Genomic DNA, 22151 nt, shown 5'->3' with positions numbered 1-22151 from the left:
CGGTGTTAACCAACATAAATTAGAGATTATCAGATTTCTGTCTGAAACCTGTATATAAAGATTTGAAATCGAAGTTGTCACAGGGCATTCAAGCACGTCGTAACCAAATGTTACAAACACCCCGTAATGAAATTATAGCAACTTCAGAGAAAAGTTCAAATCCTATTACTTTTATCAATAATAATATGCAAGGAAGCTATGCAAATGTGGTGAAAGGCAAAACTGTGCAAATGCAACTGCCGCAAAATCCTCCAAATGGAGGTATTGAAACTATGATTCTAAATCTTACACAGTGTATGACACAATTTATGTCTACCATGCAAAACATGATCCAAGATTTAATAAAATCACAAAATCAAATGCTGCAAAATTTTTTAAGTAAAAAATGAGCTTACTAAATATCTGTATATGGAATGCCAACGGTGTTAAGCAACATAAATTAGAGATTATCAGATTTCTGTCTGAAAAGAATATTGATGTAATGCTTATATCAGAAACTCATTTAACAAGTAAAAATAATTTCAATATTCCGGGATTTAGAGTCTATGTCACAAATCATCCAGATGGAAAAGTGCATGGTGGCACGGCAGTGTTGATTAGAAATCGTTTAAACCACTATGCCCTAGAATCGCATGCTACTCCACAGTTATTACAAGCTACAACAATTTCACTCAAAAATCGGGGTTGTGACTTAAACCTTACTGCTATATACTGTCCACCTCGTTTTAAAATTACAGAAATCGAATTTAAAAACTTTTTTGGAACACTAGGTCAAAAATTTCTAGCAGGTGGAGATTATAACGCAAAACACACGTACTGGGGCTCACGTCTTATTAATCCGAAAGGACGACAGTTGTACTACACTATTATGAATAAGCATAATAAGCTGGATATAATATCTCCTGGTAAGCCGACATACTAGCCCAGTGATAGAAGAAAAATACCAGACTTAATAGATTTTGCTGTAGTCAAAAATATAGATAGATCGCTTATGACAGCTGATACATGTACAGACTTACATCTGATCATTCTCCTATACTAATAAAGTTATACGAACAACCCATGATATTTGAGCCAAAAGTTTCTCTAACATCACATAAAACTAACTGGTTGAAATATAGAAAGTATAACAGCACCCACATCAATATTGATTGCAAAATAAATGCAGGAAGAGACATTGATGAAAATATAAGAGAAATTAATGACGTAATAACTAATGCAGCTGTATTGGCAACACCAAAAAGAAATAATGAAATAGAGAAACTTGTAAATGAGAAAAGGCGAGCTAGGCGGGAATGGCAGTTAAATCGATCCCCTTTAACTCTGCTTCAACTGAAATCTGCAGTAGCTGAAAGTTAAAAAAAGCGCTTAGATGCGAAGAGGAACACAACACTGAAAATTATATAAAGAAACTGTGTCCAAATTCTCGCAATCAAAATTCTCTTTGGAAAGCACAAAAGCCTTTCAAGCCACCAGTAGATTCCAACATGCCTCTAAGACAGTTGAACTCTGCTTCAACTGAAATCTGCTGTAGCTGAGAGTTAAAAAAAGCGCTTAAATGCGAAGAAGAACACAACACTGAAAATTATATAAAGAAACTGTGTCCAAATTCTCGCAATCAAAATTCTCTTTGGAAAGCACAAAAGTCTTTCAAGCCACCAGAAGATTCCAACATGCCTCTAAGACAGTTGAATGGTAATTGGGCACTAGGGTGGGTCGATTCCGGACTTTTTTCGATTCGGTATTTCTAATAGTGCGGAAAAGTTGCCTTAGTACTTCCTGATTCCAATGCAACTTTTTGTTTTGAGATGGGATTGCATCTTCAACCCGAACCTCGGCCTTGAAATTTCGGAAATTCGCCTAAAATCGTTAAATTGTCTACCTAGCACCTGAAATACGCATCTCATGGCAAAATGTATAAAACAAAAGTTATTTGTCACGTCATTTGCTACCGAAATGGTATATGTGATCATGGCCGTAGGACGAACCGTTCCCGAGATACGAGCGAAAAGGCGGCGCGCCACAGCGCAAGGTGAAAATCGGCTTGCGGCCGCACTTCTTGACGTTGATTTCGCCGAGTGCTATCACTCACATTCATTCACCTACGCCAAAGGACACGTTCAGATAGGTCTCCACACAAAAATTTTTTCATCGAGTTCCTTCACTCTTGTCGGTGATTTCGCCGAGTTCTATCACTTACATTCATTTCCCTGCGCCATACGACACGTTCGGACTGGTCTCCACATAAATATTTTTTCATCGAGTTCCTTCACTCTTGTCGTTGATTTCGCCAGGTGCTATCACTTATATTCTCTCAACAAAACACAGAACTCAAAATGTCTGTATCTAAATTTAAATTTAGACAGAAATGTCCTGTGTTTGGCATGTATCCGTACAATCTCTCTGAGTCCCAGTTACCTACTTACCAGGATGTTCTTTTGTGTTATCAGTTTGAAAGATTTGGTATAGGGCGACTCCGAGGCGACAACTATGAACCTAGGAGTAAAGATGTTACAGAAATAGTTGCAAAAAAGGTTGAAAATACTTTCAAAAAGTCATCTATTCCGATAGTTTCACACACCAGAGTTGTACAAATGCTCACCACATACCATAACAAATTTCTGACTCTTAAAAAAATGTTTTTAAGGAACCCAATAGGTTTGAGCTCTAAAAGAGACGACTTTGTCTCTTCTGCCGGAAAATTATTTGACATCGCTGCTTGTAAATGCATTTATTTTTCGTCTTGCACTTGTCCAAAGGAAAGGAAAGTTCCTATCAATGAACAACCATTTCTCTTGGACCAGAGAACCACAAGAATTGGTCGCATTGGAAGTGTTGATCTACCTGAAACAAAAAAGATTACAAAGAAAAATGAACGTAAAGAAAAGCCTTCAAACCGTCATTCAACATCAACACTTACCAGAAAAGTATCAGCTAGAACACGTGACCATTCAGATCAGCCAGACTCTCATACAGACGACAACAATGTAGGCGCGTCGCACATTGATTCTTCGAAAAACGATGGTGATGATGAATTTTCTCTTCCATCCTCTAAAACCAAACAAAACACACTAGTGTTACAACACACTGCTTTAGCTGCCCAAAGATTTGGAGTAAGTGATAGAGCAGCGGCCTTGATTGTTTCATCGGCTTTTCTGGATGCCAAAAAAGCAGGTTTGATAACAGAGGATCAGGCTAGCTTTGTCACTGACAAATGCAAGATTAGCCGGGCAAAAAAAAGTGTTGGTGTTAAGCTCCAGAACACCGAAAGTATTGACTTCGTATATGGGCTGTATTTTGACGGCCGCAAAGACAATACACTTACACAAGTCAGCGAAGGTGAAAAGTACTACCGCGACACTGTCAAAGAGGAACATATTTCTCTTATAGCGGAACCTGGTTGTCATTACATTGGCCACGTCACTTCTCCTTCCGGGTCAGCTGAGGATGAGACGCAAGCTATATGGCAACATTTACAAGACAATTCAGTTGATGTGGAACATCTAGAAGTTGTCGGTGCTGATGGCACCAACACGAACACAGGTTGGAAAGGTGGAATCATTCGGAAACTAGAAGAAAGAATAGGTAGGCCAGTGGTAGGTAGTACAGTGGGTTGTTTGTCTTCTACATTTCAACGAACTTCCATTCCGTGCTCTTTTCGAACACATAGATGGTGTCTCAAAGAGTCCAAATACATTCTCTGGCGACATAGTTAAACTGCTCCCTTATTGTGAGAAGTTGCCTGTTGTCAAATTTGAAAGTTTTCCATCCTGCCAATTACCTTCTGAGGTTATTAATCCGACCCAACTTAGCACAGACCAAGCTTATCTCTATAAAATATCAGAAGCTGTTATTTCCGGTCAATGTTCCTCAGATTTAGCGTCGATGCATCCAGGTAACATGTGCAAATCTCGCTGGCTCACCCGTGCAAATAGAATTCTGAGATTATACACTTCTACTGACAAACCAACAAAGGAAATAAAGATTTTGGTCAAGTACATACTTACAGTTTACTCACCTTTGTGGTTCTCAATAAGATTCAACCAAAGATGGCTCGCGCCATCTCTATGCTGCAATTCAAAGGTCGAGATACTTACCCGCTAAACTGCGCAAGGTTGTCGATTCATCCATTCAACAGAATGCTTTCTTTGCTCTTCCAGAAAACATTCTCCTTAGTATGATGACTGACGAACGGATAGAAGTCAGAAAGTTGGCCCTTGACCGTCTTCTGGCAGCCAGAGAAGCAGAGTCAGAGAGTAATAAAGTGCCAAAGCTGAATTTCAAAGCAAATACTTATTACGATATGATTAACTGGAAGACGATTACCTTGACTGTTCCACCAGTTCTTTGTTCAGGTTCTAACGAAGAACTCATAAAAGGGCTGTCGGGAGACACTGCAGAGGTATGGAAATTTAGTGAATTCCCCTCTCACACCGTGGCAGTCGAGAGAATCGTCAAACTGGTGACAGAGGCATCTTCTAAAGTTATTGGCCCCCAATCTCGTGATCTTTTTATACGCTCTACACTGAAATCTAGGCAACAAGTGCCAAAGTTTAGTACAAAATCTGATTTTATCAATAAATTTGACACAGATTCAGACTAAAACAAGCCTGACATATGGTTGGTTGGTTGGGTTGGGCTTGGGAGGAACCCGAAGAGCAGCTACCTTCACGCGGTGGGATCTGGGTGACCAATACAGGTTAGCTGAGAGCTGCAACAATTTTGACCTTGCACTGTGGCGCGCCGCCTTTTCGCTCGTATCTCGGGAACGGTTCGTTTTACGGCCATGATCACATATACCATTTCGGTAGCAAATGACGTGACAAATAACTTTTGTTTTATACATTTTGCCATGAGATGCGTATTTCAGGTGCTAGGTAGACAATTTCACGATTTTAGGCGAATTTCCGAAATTTCAAGGCCGAGGTTCGGGTTGAAGATGCAATCCGATCTCAAAACAAAAAGTTGCATTGGAATCAGGAAGTACTAAGGCAACTTTTCCGCACTATTAGAAATACCGAATCGAAAAAATTCCGGAATCGACCCACCCTATTGGGCACGTAGTGATGAGGATAAGGCAAATTGCTCTGCAAATCACCTGGAAAAGGTATTTCAACCCAATTGCCCAAAGAACAATTTTGAGTTGCCAACCTTGCCCAATACCGCAAAAGAGTCGCATGTGTCTATTAGGACTTCTACTTCTGAAGTTACTAGAATAATAAAAGAGCTTAACCCCAAAAAATCACCTGGACATGATAATATTACCCCAAAAATGCTAATTGAGTTACCAAATATTGCCGTAAAGGTGCTCTCTTTGCTCTTCAATGCAATTCTTAATCTCGGACACTATCCAAATTCATGGAAAAAGTCGCAGATCATCTTGATAGACAAACCTGGGAAACCGTCTTCATACAGACCAATCAGTCTTCTACCCTGTCTTTCTAAAATATTTGAAAAATTGTTACTATCAAAGATGACTCCTTTCCTCCACGAAAATAATATAATACCAACGCACCAATTTGGGTTTCGTGCGAAACATGGCACAATAGAGCAAGTAAATAGAATTACTAACGAAATAAGGAAAGCATTTGAGCACAGGAAGTAGTGTTCAGCTATATTTCTAGATGTAGCTCAGGCGTTTGATAAGGTGTGGCACGAAGGTCTTTTATATAATATAAGATTAAATAGACAATTTATGGTGAAAGTAGAAGATTTCATATCAAATGAAAGACAGAAAAAGGCTGGTGTACCACAGGGCAGCGTTTTAGGCCCAACTCTATACCTCATATATACAGCAGATCTTCCAACAGCTAACAATGTATTAACTTCTATTTTTGCGGACGACACAGCTATAGTGAGCCGCAACAAATGCCACATAATAGCATCAAGAATATTAGCCGAGCACTTAAAGTTTGTCGAAGAATGGCTAGCTAACTGGCGTATAAAGGTAAATGAACAAAAGTGTAAGCATGTTACATTTTCGCTTAGACCAAAAATGTGTCCGGCAATGAAAATTAACAATATTTTAGTACCCCAAGCGAATGAAGTAACCTATCTTGGTATTCACCTAGATAGAAGAATTACGTGGAAAAAACATATATCTAGTAAAATAACTTGCATGAAGATAAGAGCTGCAAATTTAAATTGGCTATTAAATAAAAACTCCAAACTTAGCCTAGACAACAAAGTGCTTTTATATAATGCGGTCATAAAGCCGATTTGGATGTATGGCATTCAACTGTGGGGTACGACCTGTGCAACTAATATAGACATAATACAAAGGTTCCAATCAAAAATGCTTAGATCAATCACGTGTTCACCATGGAACATGCGTAATAAGAATATCCATAAAGACCTTGGTATTTCTATGGTAAAGAAAGAAGTAAAAGACAGCAGAATTAAATATATATGTAAACTCCGTGATCACCCAAACCCTTTGGCTAATGCTTTGGTACACTCCTGCAATCAAACACGCCTTAAAAGAAGAGATATGCCCGCGTACTGAGGAGCAATGTATCACCAAAACAGCTCAATCATTTGCTTGAGCGTGTCTAGTTTTTAAATAGGTTTAAGATTTTATTACTTATTGTTAGGCTTTCAAAACAAAAAGCAGATTCAATAAATAAAAAGATATTGAAACAAAAAAAAAAAAACGTTTACTATAGTCTATGCAAACACCATAACTTCTATCATTTTTTCTTTGCAAGGATTACGTTACTGGCTATGTTTGTGTTGGATTCATGAACTATATCAAGTTTTTACCACTTGCCTACTTCTTTTTCAACAACGTCATGCTCTGTAGATAATAGGGTCGGACTTTTATTGAATTTAGTAAAATCGTCTTTTGGTATTATTTTCATCTGAATAGGATGTTCAATCGGGTTAACTACAAGATTGTATTTATTAATCGATTTAATAACATCGTTTTTATATTGGGGCGGTACATCATTTTCCGGCACCTTTTCTATAATATTGTAAACGCATTTTTCTTCGTGCATAATTGAGAATACGAAAGAAAAAACTCCCTTAGCACTGAACTCTAATTGGAATCGCTGAATGAAATCATATCCAAAAATACAGGTAACTTTATTGTTTGTTTTATAATCAGTTATGACAAGAACTTTATGCTCAGTTTTTATATTATCAACTTTTAACGATAACCTCTCGCCGCAATTGTAATATTTCCCAAACAATCCGCATTCGCTTGCTTCGTTTATCACTTGTTAGCATGTTCATCGTTTTCTTCTTTTTTTTCAATATTATTTTATTTATTGAATCTGACAACAAGTTTTAAAAACTTAAATCTATTTAAAAACTAGACAGGCTCAAGCAAGTGATTGGGCTGTTTTGGTGATACGTTGCTCTTTAATACGCAGGCATGTCTCTTATTTTAAGGCGTGTTTGATCGCAGGAATGTACCAAAGCATTAGCCAAAGGGTCTGGGTGATCTCGGAGTTTAGATATATATTTAATTCTGCTGTCTTCTACTTCTTTCCTTACCATAGAAATACCAATGTCTTTATGGATATTTTCGTTACGCATGTAACACGGTGAACACGTAATTGTTCTAAGCATTTTCGATTGGAACCTTTGTAATAGTATATCAATATTAGTTGCACAGGTCGTACCCCACAGTTGAATGGCATATGTATATCTAAATCGGCTTTATGACCGCATTATATAAAAGCACTTTATTGCCTAGGCTAAGTTTAGAGTTTTTATTTAAAAGCCAATTTAAATTTGCAGTTCTAATCTTCATACATGCAATTTTACTAGATATGTGTTTTCTCCACGTGAGCCTTCTATCTAAATGGGTATTGTCGTATGTACCACCTTTTTTATTTTATATGCCACCTTTTCCGCACTCACCGTGTATGTAACCAATTTGAATATAGAAATAAAGACCCGTTTTCACTTCCTAGTTTATGATTTATTTATTTATTTTTTTTTTTTCTTTTTCTCACAGCAAGAATATAAAAAGGCTCCAATTCTTCACAAACTGTTCGCAAAAAAAACGGGAAACTTTCGCCTCAAAATAGGGTACAAAATATTTTATTTTATTTTTAATTTAAAAATGCAAGGTAATAGTTCGCCAAAGGAAACGTGTGGATCGGACCGATGTCGTAGCGCTAGAGTGACTTTTTTTCGAGTTGTCTGTCCTTTTGTAATTTGGTTCGACGAAAGTAGATGATGGTGTGTGATGTCATTGTGTGCGTGTGTTAGAGCGTGGTGTATAATGTGAGGAAAATGATGATGAGTGTGGGGAATGTGGCGTACCAATGTTGCATATATAGGTGTGGGCAGAAGGGGGAAGGCTGATACCCATTTTGCCATCCTGGGCCCCCTAGGCAAATTTTTAGTGTGGCAACCTGTGAGAACGGCAACACAGAAGGCATCGGATGCAAGGTGGCTCATTATGTTGCGACGTCGGAGTTGCTCGAGTTGCACAGCGTGCAGCGGTTGACGGTGTTGTTGCCGTGATGGATCGTGGCGCTGGTGTTGGGGCAGCCCCAGGGCGTCGAACATGGACAGCCGAACGGATGGTTGGCATTGGTGTTGCTGCCGCATCGATATCCATATTGATCTATAGAAGAGGTTATCGTCATTAGATATTTGTGAAATATAGTGGTGAAATATGTTGCCACGTGGAGTGGCATGAGTGGGTCGTCATATGGATCGACCGTTGTATGTTATTTTTGGTTTTAATAAATTATTGTTTGTGGTATATTTGGCGGTTTTTTTATCGGTTTATTGTATACGGTTTATATATCAGTTTTTTCGGCTGTTGGCAAAAAAAAATAGTTTAACGACCGGCCTGGTTAGTGTTCCAGTTTGCTTGCGGTGATCGACTACGCGAATATGACCGTCGGAGCTGTAGTAAAGCTTCTCTATGCGGCCAAGCCGCCATTCGGTAGGGGGGAGACAATCGTCATTGAATTAAGACACAATCTCCAAGCCTAGGCGCGTTTTCTGGTGTTTTCCACCGGTACCTTCTGTGGAGGTCCTTTAAATAATCTTCTTTCCATCGAAGACTGAAATCATGATGGAGAATTTTAATTCTTTCCCATCTGTTCAATAAGAAAAGCGACTCCACACTAGGCTCAGGTGTGGCCAGAATGGGCGCTCCTTTAAGAAAATGCCCTGGTGTGAGAGCTGTAAAGTCTGATGGTTCTTGCGAGAGGGCAGCGAGAGGCCATGAGTTGAGAACTCTTCAATTCTAGTTAACAATGTCGTAAATTCTTCATAATTAAATTTATAAACCACCCATATGTGGAGCCAATTGATACCTTGGGGAGCATATTTTTGTACAATGTCAGGTGAGACTTGTTTCATAAAATCCACAAATTGTTTTTCTGTGGCTCTTTGAGCTCCGATAAATGTTTTACCATTGTCGCTCATGATTTTGGATGGAAAGCCACGTCTTCCGACGAAGCGAGCAAATGCCGCGAGAAAAGCCTCCTTTGTCAGATTGGTACATAGCACAAGGTGTACTGCCCTTGTCGTAAAACAGACAAAGACAGACACATAGCCTTTCATCAGGGTGGGAGACCTTAGCATGGACGCCTTCATGTGAAAAGGCCCAGCAAAGTCGACACCTGTGATGGTGAAAGACAGAGCGAAATTGCAGCATTCCGGTGGAAGTGCTGCCATAATCTGTGTTCTCAATTTTTGCTTGTGCATAGTGCAGACCTTGCACGTGAAAATGCACTTCTTGATTTGGGGCTTAAGACGGGGAACATAGTACTCTTGGCGTACCATGTGTTGCATGAGGCGATGTTCGGCGTGTAATATGAGTATATGGATATAATTGATGAATAATGTGGCAAATGAGGATTTCTCTGGTATTATTATGGGATGGCGTTCGTTATACGTAAGGCTTGAATTAGCAAGACTGCCGTTTGCACGAAGCAGACCTTTCGTGTCTATAAATGGGTTTAGTCCTAAGAGTGAGCTCTTTTTATCAATTGGCTTCGATTCTCTTAGAAACAACAGGTCGCGGCTGAAGTAGCGCGTTTGGGTTGATGCGATAAGAGCGATTTTTGCCCTTTGCAAGTCTTGGTGCGTCAAAGTATCGTACTGGGGATAGGTTGTCCCTTTAACTTTATGCTTGAGTCGCTCTATGAATCTGAGCACATAGGCGACTGCTGTGAGCGCTCGAGGGAACGATGAGAATCGTTCAAGGATGTCAGTATTATCCAGGGTTGCATGATAAGTGTCAATTTTTCGACTTTCTGGGGCAATTATGTTGCGCATTGGCGAATGTGGCCAAGAATCGGGAGATTCTGTTAACCCTTGGGGGCATTCCACCAGAGGGTGGAGGTGGCGAGATGCAGAGGTTTGCATTCTCTTGTACCTAGATCCGCAGGATTGTCAGCACTGGCTACGTGTCGCCCAAGTGGGTGATCCTACTAGGTCAAGTATTTGAGACGTTCTGCTAAAAATATATGTTTTCCACGCATGTGGTGGTTTTTCCGACCAGGCTAGAACTATTTCGGAATCGGACCATAGATATAACTTGTATTTTTCCATGTTCAAGTGGGTCCGCACCATGGAAACTAGCTTTGCTAGTAGCAGAGCGCCACGGAGTTCAAGTCGTGGTAGACTTATCGTTTTTAGAGGTGCGACTTTTGGTTTTGCCGCCAGTAGGTGCCTTGTGGTTGCAATATCGCTTTGTGTGCGCACATAAATAGTGGCACAATATGCCTTTTCAGAGGCGTCGCAGAAACCGTGTAGTTCCACTTTGTATTCGAGGGAATAGTTTACCCACCGTGGAATTTGTATCTGCGAAATGTCTTTTAGGTTATTAGCAAACTGGGACCATTTTTCTAAGCGAAGAGGCTTCACTTGTTCGTACCAGTCAGTTCCGTCTAGCCATAATTCTTGGATCAGGATTTTCGCTTGTATCATAATTGGCGAAAGACATTCTGCGGGGTTGAAAACTTTCGCCACAGAGGATAAAATTTGTCTCTTTGTGATGGCGGATAATGCGGATATGGTCAGATATCGCATTCCATTGTATGCCCAGTGTTTTTGTTGTACTTTCCTTTTCAAATATAAGAAAGTTAGTATCCAACAAATGGTCTTTAGGAATATTTTTTTAAATATTTGGGCGGTTGGCTGTAATCTTTTTTAAAGGAAACCCTGCGGTATTGAGGGCATTTATTACCTGTGATAAGGTATCGTATGCTAGTGGAAGACTGTGGCTTCCAGACAGGATATCGTCTACATACGTCTGTGTTTTTAGCACTTGTGTTGCCAGAGAAAATTCTGACTTTGTGTCTTCTGCCAGTTCGTGGAGTGTACGAATGGCTAAGTATGGAGCACAGTTTACGCCAAAGGTTACTGTTTTAAATTTAAAGTCGCGTAGTGGACTATTGGCAGATTTTCGGAAAATAATTCGCTGAATGTACGACTATTTGTCGATACATTTTTTCGACATCCACATTGAGTACGTATTCGTATATACGCCAATTTAATATGAAGAGCATTAAATCTGGTTGGAGTGTGGGTCCCGTAAATAGAATGTCATTTAGAGAATTCCCCGAGCTAGTGGTTCTTGAGACATTAAAGACAACTCTGACCTTTGTTGTTATTTTGTCAGGCTTTACTACTGCATGATGTGGCAAGTAGAAAGAGTAATATTTGCCTCGTATGATTTTTTTGCATGGGCTTACTTCTTCTAAGACACCATCATAATCTTGTTTGAGCTCACCTTTTCTAAGTATGTTTTTTTCCATACTTAAAAACTGCTGTGTTGCAGACGTGCGAGAGTGACCTAAGGCGAATGTGTCTGGAAATTGTTTTAGTGGTAGTCGTACGACATACCGACCATTAGCTGATCTAGTAGTTGTGGCTTTATAAAAGTCTTCACAATACTGATCTTCTGGTGTTGCGATCGAAATGGGGGCGAGCTCTTCTAACTCCCAAAATTTCCTTAATTGTGAATTAAGGTATTCGTTGGATATTTCTTCAACTTCAGTTGTCCTGGTAGAAACTGTTTCAGTAACTAGTCCGCTTAGTATCCAACCGAAGATAGTGTTTTGAGCCAGAAGGGTGTTTGAGATGTTTTCAACATCTTCTAGTATAATTTGCGGTATAAGGTTCCTGTGCTCAAATGCTTTCCTTATTTCGTTAGTAATTCTATTTACTTGCTCTATTGTGCCATGTTTCGCACGAAATCCAAGTTGATGCATTAGTATTGTATTATTTTCGTGGAAGAATGGAGACATCTTTGATAGTAATACTTTTTCAAATACTTTAGAAAGACAGGGTAGAAGACTGATTGGTCTGTAATAAGACGGCTGTGTTAAGTCTTTCCCGGGTTTATCTATCAAGATAATCTGAGACTTTTTCCATGAAATTGGATAGTATCCGAAACTAAGAATTGCATTGAAGAGCAAAGAGAGCACCTGTACAGTAATAAGTGGTAACTCAATTAGCATTTCTGCTGAAATATTATCATGTCCCGGCGACTTTTTTGGATTAAGTTCTTTGATTATTCCAATAATTTCAGAAGTTGAAGTCTTAAAAGACTCGAGCGACTCTTCTCTTCTGATATTTTTTTTCTGTCTTATATTCTGCACATATGTAGATGACCAACAATTGATACAATACGAGTATCTACTTACTGAGCGATTTTCGCCATCATCATCTCTAACGCTCTGAACACATAGAGCGAGTTAATTAATTTACTCGTTAGAAATCAAATAAATACATAATTTTAAGTCAGCCAATGAGATTGGTTCTGACTGATCCTTTATTTGTATAATATTTCACCGTATTCACATGTACTTCAATATTGAATATACGAGTATTACACTTAAACTGTACAAGTGTTACAAGTGGTAGCTTGTTACTCTGCAGTCGATAATTATAAAGTGACCTCGAGGCTATTGTTCCAGTTGCTTATATAAGCTATGCTTATCGCTGCTCATACTATTGAGATGCTGGTTGTTTACTAGTAAATAACTATTTGGGTTGTTATTGTTTGTTGTACTGATAGTGCGCTTCTATTGTTCTAAGATAAAGTTGTTTTGATGATTTTTCTTTAATGTTTACTGAAACATAAGGTTGTTGTTAAAGGTTAAAGTATTAACTCTCCCCTCTCTTGTGAAAAATAGATCTCCTGATCTATACTTGAGTCTTCAGTAGATGAGTCATTCCTACACGTTCTATGGTAGCGTTGTAGTTTCTCAGATATACAGTTTTTTGATAAATTATATATAGTTTGAATATTACAAATATACTTAATCCTAGGTCTACAAGTACTCCTATAGTTATGAACATATTCTTGATTAGGTGTTCTTCAAATTGTATTAAAAATTTATTTGATTTTCACATTTACTTACGATTTTATTCATATCCAAAATGCTTTTACGATAGGATAATTGAGTAACTTTGTACTCGTAAGTTGTGCATTTCTTTTCAATATAAATTACAATGAAAGTGTCGTCTAATCTACCTACATGCGTGTCTGCATATTCGAGTATGTCAATAACCGGTATACTTTTGTTCCTTTTCTAATACCCTTTCAATCTCGTCCGTATTAATTGCTGCTGAATAAAAATTTCCGTTCTTCGCGAAATTAATTGTCGTAGTTAAGTCAATAACTCCTTGTATAATTCTTGCAATATAACTTTTTGTTTAATCGTCTCAATATTAAATGTTTTCATCATTATTAATTTGTCTTTGTTTGTTATTATTTTCAATTGTCGTTGAGTATTGTTTTGATTTCAATCAGGTCGTCGTGGTCTGGGACTCCTGTGATAAATTTCAAAATCGATCCTAAGAAATTAAGAGATCGTCTTGAGCGTCTGGCTCGTCCATTATTCAGTAGTAGTTTTCTGAGGATTTCTATTCTGTTGAACAATTCTGTTTCTGTTGCGTCTTCACTAGGCATCTCTCCTTTATGTTCGGCGATCTCGCAGTATGGTTTAAGTATTTTGCTTAAGTTCGTAATATGGAATAGGAACTCATGTTCTTGATACAAAAATGATGGGTCAGTCTCGGTTAACACGTACTTGCGATCTTGTAAGTCGGTTATTTCCTGAGCTAAGGATGTTGCTAGGATTAATGTTTGGGTTATCTTTATCATTGTTTCTGAGGTTGTCCTTGTGCACGATCTTCCCCTCTGTTGTTAAAATTGTGTCCTCACGATTCTCTTGTGCTGTTTTCTTCGTCGGTTTTGTTTCACATAAACTCTTTGTCTTGTTTTATATTCCTTTTGTGTTCCTTTTTATTGTGGTATGATAGCCTATACTCCTGCTTATTTTCGATCAGTTCTTTTATTCCTTCAGTCTTGCTCCTTTCAAAAAATAATTCGATAGGTTTCCGTTTTGTGTCGGAATGTACTATCCTATTGTATTCCTTGATTGCGTTGAATAGTTCTTCAGTCGCGGTTGATTTATTTGGTGAAATTACTAGTTCCAGAATGGTCGAATGCAGCCGTTCAACTTGAGCGTTCGATATTGAATGGTTTCCTGCGGTCATTGAATGTTCAATATACGAGTATAGCCGTTGGAAGAGAGCTTTTGCTGCTGTGCTATTAAATATAGTCTCGTTATCGGTTATTAGTTTATTACAAAATGGGAAAATTTGTATGAGTACTTCCTCTAATATTTTCTAGAATTCTCTTTTGTCGTTTAATTTTCTCATATATGCGTCTTTTGAGTATTTATCTATGCATGACAGATACATTGTTCCAACGTTTTCAAATATGTCCATTTGTATTTGTGTGTCTATACCTTCGGGTATGGGTGTTTTTGCAAAAACTTGTTTTGTCGGGTGGCGTTCGTATTTGTTCTCTTTACAAATGCTACAATTTCTAGTTAGTTTCTAGTATCTCTAATGTATTAATTTTTGCGTTTCTATGTGCTCTTTCATGCGTATGTTTAATTATATTTTCTCTATCCTCTTCACTCGTAACGTCCATTAATAGATTTTCAAAAAAAAAACTTTTTCTCCATATTAAGTGAAGAGTTTATATTATCATGAATTTCATACCCGGTTTCTAGTGTAGTGTGAAATGCGGTCGTAATATTCTTTTTCTTCTTATTTGCGTAGACACCGCTTACGCGATTATGGCCGAGTTAACAACAGCGCGCCAGTCGTTTCTTCTTTTCGCTACGTGGCGCCAATTGGATATTCCCAGCGTAGCCAGGTCCTTCTCCACCTGGTCCTTCTAACGGAGTGGAGGTCTTCCTCTTCTTCTGCTTCCCTCGGCGGGTACTGCGTCGAATACTATCAGAGATAGAGTGTTTTCGTCCATTCGGACAACATCACCTAGCCAGCATAGCCGCTGTTTTTTAATTCGCTGAACTATGTCAATGTCGTCGTATATCTCGTACAGCTCATCGTTCCATCAAATGCGATATTCGCCGTAGCCAACGCACAAAGGACCACAAATCTTTCGCAGAATTTTTCTCTCGAAAACTCGCAACGTCAACTGATATTAGGTTTGGTAAATTTCGTTTTTCTATCAAGTCTTATGGTGTGACGTAATTAACATAAGATCTCTCATGGTTTGCAAAAATTGTTGCTCTTTCTAATGCATTTTGTTCACATTTTTTTATCACAATTTGTGTTTTAAATTGGTTCAGTGCAGCGTTGACATCTTTAATTCTGATTGACGAGGATGATTCCTGCGAGTGTATTGAGTCGTTCGTAGTTAGTACTTGACGGCTGAGTGCGTCGGCTACTACATTTAAATCTCCTTTAATATATTTAATTTTTGTTTCATATTCTTCTATAGAATTTTTCCATCGTTTTCATTTTGAATTTGGGTTGTCCTCTGATATTGAAAAATTAGGGACTGATGATCGGTGTAAATAGTAGAATTACTAGTGAGACAATACAGATAATTCCTAAGTTTCTTGAGTGCCCAAACGATTGTTAACATTTCTTTTTTGTTTGTTGAGTAATTTTGTTCAGTTCGCGTTAATGTACGTGAAATGAATGCTATAGGTTTCTTGCCTTGGGACAATACAGCTCCAATCACATAATTGCTTGCGTCTGTAGTTAAGTCAAATCCTTTTCCCAAAATCTGGTTGGAATAATTCTATTTGTTCTTTTAGTTTATTTTTTAGTGTTTCAACTGCTTTAAGTGCTTCGTCATCTAATTTTACATGTATTGAGCTACTTTTATTCTTTGAAATATTACCATTCTCTCCTCGTAGGTAGAGTGTTAATGGTTTCGTTATGGATGCAAATCCTTTTATAAATTTTCTATAATATGAGGCCATTCCCAAGAAAGATCTTAAGTCTTTCAAATTTGTAGGAGTTTTGTACCTATCTATAGCATCTATTTTTCCTGGATCCACTGTAATTCTACCGTTTTTAATTATATGTCCTAAAAATTCTGTCTGTCTTTGAAAAAATTTTGACTTTTCATCCGAGATTTTCATGTTGGCTGCGTGTAAAGTGTGTATTATATTGGTGATATCTCTCATATGTTGTTCAGGGTTAGCTGAATATATTAGCACAACATCTGAGGATGTCGTCAACGCATCTTTGAAAGATCGACGGTGCGTTTTTCAGTCCAAATGGTAGTCGTAGAAATTCATATTTGGCATTATTTATTGAAAATGCTGTTTTTTCCCTGTCTTCTTTTTTTATTTTAATTTGATGAAATCCTGATTCCAAATCTAACGTCGTGAAGTACTGTGCTTCTCCTAAGTTTTGGGGCATCATGGTGAAGTCCAGAATGGGATATCTATCAGCGATTGCTTGCGCATTTAACTTCTGGAAGTCAATAACCATACGTTTTTTGGATTGCCTTCCTCGTCATTTTTTTAGAAACTGTCCATATGGGTGAATTGTACGGGCTTTTGCTTGGCTGTATTATTTCATTATTTAATAACTTTTTTATTTCAGTTTCTACAAATGCTCTATCCGCTTGGGGGTATGGACACTGTCTGACCCAAATAGGATTATTTGTTTTTGTTCTGATTTCGGCCTCTACTGTAGTTACGTAGGGTAATGTTTTACTCTGCTAATTTCTTTTCATTAATTCATTTATTTCTTTTTTATACATTTCTTCTATTATATAATTTATTTTTTTTCACAATTAATACATTTCTTTCTGTATCTATCATTGCTTTCATTTGCTTTAAACCTTTAATTCCTATCAAGAAATCGAAATCTTGTAAGGTATCGAGTTTTAAAAATTCTATACTGAATCCTATTCTATTCACTTTCTTTTTGTATTTAATTAATTATTTACCGTGTAAAGTAGCGGCTTGTTTTTTTCTTTCTACCTCTATCCTTTTTCGTGAGGGAATTTTGGATTTACATAATTTTTTTCTGCACCACTATCAATTAAAATATACACTGAGTTACCTTCTTCTGTGGTCCTTACAAGCGTTGGTAACACATGCCATAGAATAAAAAAATATTCTTCCTGTTCATATTCTGTGTGTGATTGTTGATTGTGTGTAATTTGTTGATCCGTTGATTCTTCGGTTTTATATTAGTATGACTTGTATTATCTCGTTCTCGTTTGTATCCCAATGCTCCTGCTACTTTCTTAAATGGATTTTGATAATTCTGTCGTGGCTGCGGATTTCGTGGTGGTTGTTGCTAATTCTTGTTGTAACCTTGTCTCGTTGGTTTACGGAATATGGTGGATGAATCGATATCCATTGGTTCAACTGGGGGTTGTTGTTGACAAGAATAATTATTCTGATGTTGATTGCTGAAATTATGATTCTGATGATGGTTGTATCGTGGAATGTACTCGAGGTTCTGATGACGTGAATCATGTTGCATTGTACGGGCGATACTGTAAGCATCTGCTAATGTTGTGCAGGCTCGTGCATAGATGGCATTCTTGATAGCTACACTTCTCAGTCCCGTGACGAATGTTCTGATTGCTTTAGCTTGGATTTCTTGTGTCAATACTTGGACTATTCGCTTATCCTTGTGTTTCATCTCAATCTTGGATAGCACTACATTCAATGCTTGGTTCAGATTGTCATAATATACATGCAGTGGTAGTTCTTTTTGTTGTGTTTTCGTCATCTCTTCCTCCAAAACGTATATTGGTCGTTTGTCGGCATAGGAATCGTCTAGCCTATCAATGATGTCTTGAAAGTTTCTCTTTACGTTGTGGTTGATCAGGATCTGTGCTGATTAGCCAGTAATTTTTCCTCTGATCATTATTAATGCTTGGGCATATATATTATGTCCTTCGAATTGTCGTATGTCTTCCATTAATGTGGTTGCTACTTTCCACCAATTCCTGTATTCGTTCATATCATATTCAGATCCACTTCTTCTGGTCTGGTGTAAGAACATATTGAAGTTATACTTCTTATACGAGTTCGGAAAAGGTTGCGATACATTCAGGTTGCGCAACCTTGCTCAATATGAATCTAACGCAACCTTGTCTGCGAAGATGTTCGAGCAGCAAGCGAAGCGGTGACAATCGGCGATGGTTTGTTCGTTTCTTTCGGCACAGCTCGGCTTTTCTACCAACAACACAATGTTGCCATGCTTATGTTGTTGTTGTTTTTGTAGAACAATGTTTCAATTTTTGGTTGGTGACATATTCACATGTGTGCGCATATCGCTCATTTGCTGCAAGACCGGCATAAGTCAAAAAAATCGATTCGCCAGAAAACGCGTTTAAAGTTTTCAACTTACTACAACCTTACACGGTGACTCCAACCTTACACCTCCTCTCAAGCGGAGCATATAAGAGGTATTCATATGAATTTTTCACTCAACATGAAGTATGATGTAACGAACAAATCTGCAGCATTAACTCAAAAATCACGTTTTTTGAATTATGCCGGTCTTGCAGCAAATGAGCGATATGTATGTTTGTATGCTTGTGCATTATTGAAGTTATATTTCTTTTTCTTTCGTTTGTCTTTCATTTCTGCGAATTCTCAACTATTTTGCGTATCTTTTGGTTGAAAAATTAAGGCTATACTTTACAGGATCATTTCTGTAGTTAGTCTTCATTTACATTTTTTGGAAATCGACCCGCGATGACGAGGTATATCGTTTTATCTGACAGCGTGAGGGTTAAGAAGTTCATTTCTAATTTTGTCTTGTGGCATATTAGAAATGATGTTTCTTCGAAAATCGTTCGCTTACAACGGATAAAACGACTTCTGAGTGGTGATTTTAATGAATAAATTTTTTTTGGTTGAAATGCTCTGCGTTGGCCGTTAAGCGGCAGTTAAGACTATACTTCTCAGGATCATTCATTCCTTTCATTTCTTCAAAAAAATTAATGACCTTTAGAAATATGCATATTTGCATTATTTCGTTGTCATTTCCATATTCGTAGCAAGAGAATTTCTATGGCATAAGTAAAGTAATGGCCGCCGATTGTCACCCCTTGCCGCTGTTGCAGCTTCGCCTAAAAACATGCGTAAATATGTATGTATGTATACGTATAATCGTGAATACATATCGACGCAGATTTTTGCGAGAAGCACCAGAAAGTTGTGCAATTTATGATTTTTAGCTTTTGCCATCGTCGCGAAAAGACGACTTGTTGGCAAAGGCATGCTCGGGGAGATGTTACGGCCTCTGTTTGTATGAATAAAGCGAGATCGCTTGTGGAATTTGCGCCTGCGTTCATGAATGAAATCGTTTTTGTTGTAAAATTTACTACACTTGTTCTTCTCCAATTTGGCTGCCTTATTGACTTGTGAAGATCAATTTTTGTTGGTGACATGTTCATATGTGTACGCATATGTATGTTTGTATGCTTGTGCATTACTTGTTCGGCAATGTATGCAAATATATGTACATATAAGTACATGCGCACATGTAATAATTATATTGATAAGTGATGAAAATATGATTTCAATTTCTGAACGCGCACATGCGTATACATACACTCATATGAGCATGTGCAGATACACAAGATAGGATAGAAGATGTAAGCCTTTTAACATCGTTTACTATACAAATAAATATTTTTCTTACTAATAGAAATTAAATTTATCACAGCAATAGCAGCACAATAAGACGTGAGCGGGTTAAGTCGTGAATTTTACTTATATTAATTAATTTGAAAGTGCCGAAAAATGCGAAACGAAATTTCAATAAATTTAAGTAAATTTACATGTATTTTCATTTATATTTAATTGTCAATAAATTTTTCAAAAATTACACCGGTCAACACGATTTTTGGGTCTGACATCTACATGTTAAATTTTAGTTTCTCCTATGTCAAAAATAAGGAAAATTTTTTTTTTCCAGTTAAAGTTTGCTTTTGTAGAAATTAGAGCAATTTTTCGATTTTTAAGCAGAAATGACTAATTTTTATATTTTTTCTACAATTTCACTATAGATTATAATTAGAAAACTTTTTTTTAGATACAAGAGTCGTTTTTATTCAAGATGTGTGATAAACAATAATATATAAATGTCAAATAACAAGAAATTGATGTCTAAAAGTGAATATTTTTTGTATTTCTTTTATGCTCATATGAGCTCTCTCGTATTAGACCCCAAATATAATCTCCCATCATATTCTCGTTGTACTGCCCTTGATATCGACGTTCAAAGTCCATCACATCTTGGTGAAAACGTTCTCCTTGCTCCTCGGAGTAGGCTCCCATGTTGTCTTCAAATTCTTCCAGATGAGAATGTAGCATATGAAGTTTAAGAGACATTCTGCAGCCCATAATTTTGTAGCTTTTAAGCATTTTTTCAACCAATTCTGCATAGTTACTAGCTCGATGATTCCCCAGAAAACCACCAACCACTGCTTTAAAACTTTCCTAGGCTCGTTTTTCACGAGCATTGAGAAGCTTCGTAAAGTTATCACTCTTCATTATTTGTTTTATTTGCGGCCCTATGAAAATACCTCCTTTAACGTTAGCTTCAGATAATTTCGGGAAAAAGCCCCTTAAATATTCGAACGCTTCAGAGTTTGGATCCAGTGCTTTTACGAATTGCTTCATTAACCCTAATTTTATATGTAGCGGTGGCATTAAAATGTTTTCGGGCTCTACGATTGGTTCCGACTTTACGTTATGTTTTCCAATCTTAAATTCCACGCGATCAGGCCATTTACGCTGTTGATAATTTACTGAGTCAGCTCTGCTGTCCCATAAACAAAGGTGACAAGGGTATTTTGTATATCCACCTTGCATTCCCATAAGAAAACCAACCATTTTAAAATCACCGATTACTGGCCATTGGTATTCTGTGTATTTCAATTTTTCTAGTATGATTTTTACGCTATCATAACTTTCTTTCAACAATACAGAGTGTGCTAGAGGAAGACTTGGAAACACATTTCCGTTATGGAGCAGAACTGCTTTTAAGCTTTTCGAAGAGCTATCGATAAAAAGCCGCCATTCAGATGCTACGAATGGTATTCCAATTTCATTAAATAAGTCAGTTATGTTGTTGCAGTAACAAATACCGGCTTCTTTTGTGAAAAAACATGAAAAAATTTTATGACGCTCTCTTTGATCAGTTATATTTACATCATCTTCAAGTAAGTTCCATTGCTTTAATCGTGAACCTAATATTTCTGCTTTACTTTTGGGTAAGTTCAGGTCTCGCACCAAATCATTAAATTCACTTGAGCTAATAAAATGTGGCCCAAAACTTTGCGACTTTGTTATGAAATCACTACCATCAGTGTTGGTTAGTGGTGCACTGGATCCTGTTGAACTTTGTGACGGTTGAAGTTCAGAGCTATCTGATCTTGAACGTACCGGCACAGGCAAATTTTCATCATGAGGTATCGGAGATAACGATGAAGGAATATCTGGATAAAAAATCTTTTCTGCATTTTTACCAGATCGACGCTTACGTGCGTTAACCATACAAAAATAACAGTCATGGACATGATCACTAGGTTCTCTCCAAATCCTTGGCACCGCAAACTTCATGTGTCGATTTTCTCCTCGATACCAAGCTAGAAATAACAAAATTACAAGGGTGTAATTTAAATTTGCTCAACAATTTTAAAAATCATAAATTTTGATTTCTTACCTTCTAAAGTATTTTTACAATTAACGCAGGCGAAGTGAGGTACCCAATTTTCATTTTGATTACTGACTTTTAGGTTAAAATAAGCTTCATAGGCTTCGCAAAGTTTCATATTTGTTGATAAAGCAATTTTTTACTTCTAACTTTAATAAATTCACCGCAAATAAAACAGAATGAATCAG

At 37.4% G+C, this 22151-nt stretch overlaps 2 protein-coding genes and 1 pseudogene across 16 annotated transcripts in view; all 3 read left to right on the top strand.

The window, feature by feature from the left end:
- LOC105222874 (tau-tubulin kinase homolog Asator) overlaps positions 1 to 22151 on the top strand; it is a 763131-nt gene that overhangs the window by 312689 nt on the left and 428291 nt on the right. The gene's annotated exons all lie outside the window — the stretch shown is intronic.
- LOC125779131 (craniofacial development protein 2-like) overlaps positions 1 to 22151 on the top strand; it is a 409833-nt gene that overhangs the window by 50686 nt on the left and 336996 nt on the right. The gene's annotated exons all lie outside the window — the stretch shown is intronic.
- Positions 18925 to 19127, top strand: LOC125779821 (small nucleolar RNA U3; annotated as a pseudogene).

Source organism: Bactrocera dorsalis, chromosome 6 (assembly GCF_023373825.1).
Source record: "Bactrocera dorsalis isolate Fly_Bdor chromosome 6, ASM2337382v1, whole genome shotgun sequence".
NCBI classification, from domain to species: domain Eukaryota; kingdom Metazoa; phylum Arthropoda; class Insecta; order Diptera; family Tephritidae; genus Bactrocera; species Bactrocera dorsalis.
The sequence above is the reverse complement of the archived record's forward strand: the minus strand, read 5'-3'. Positions and strand labels throughout refer to the sequence as shown.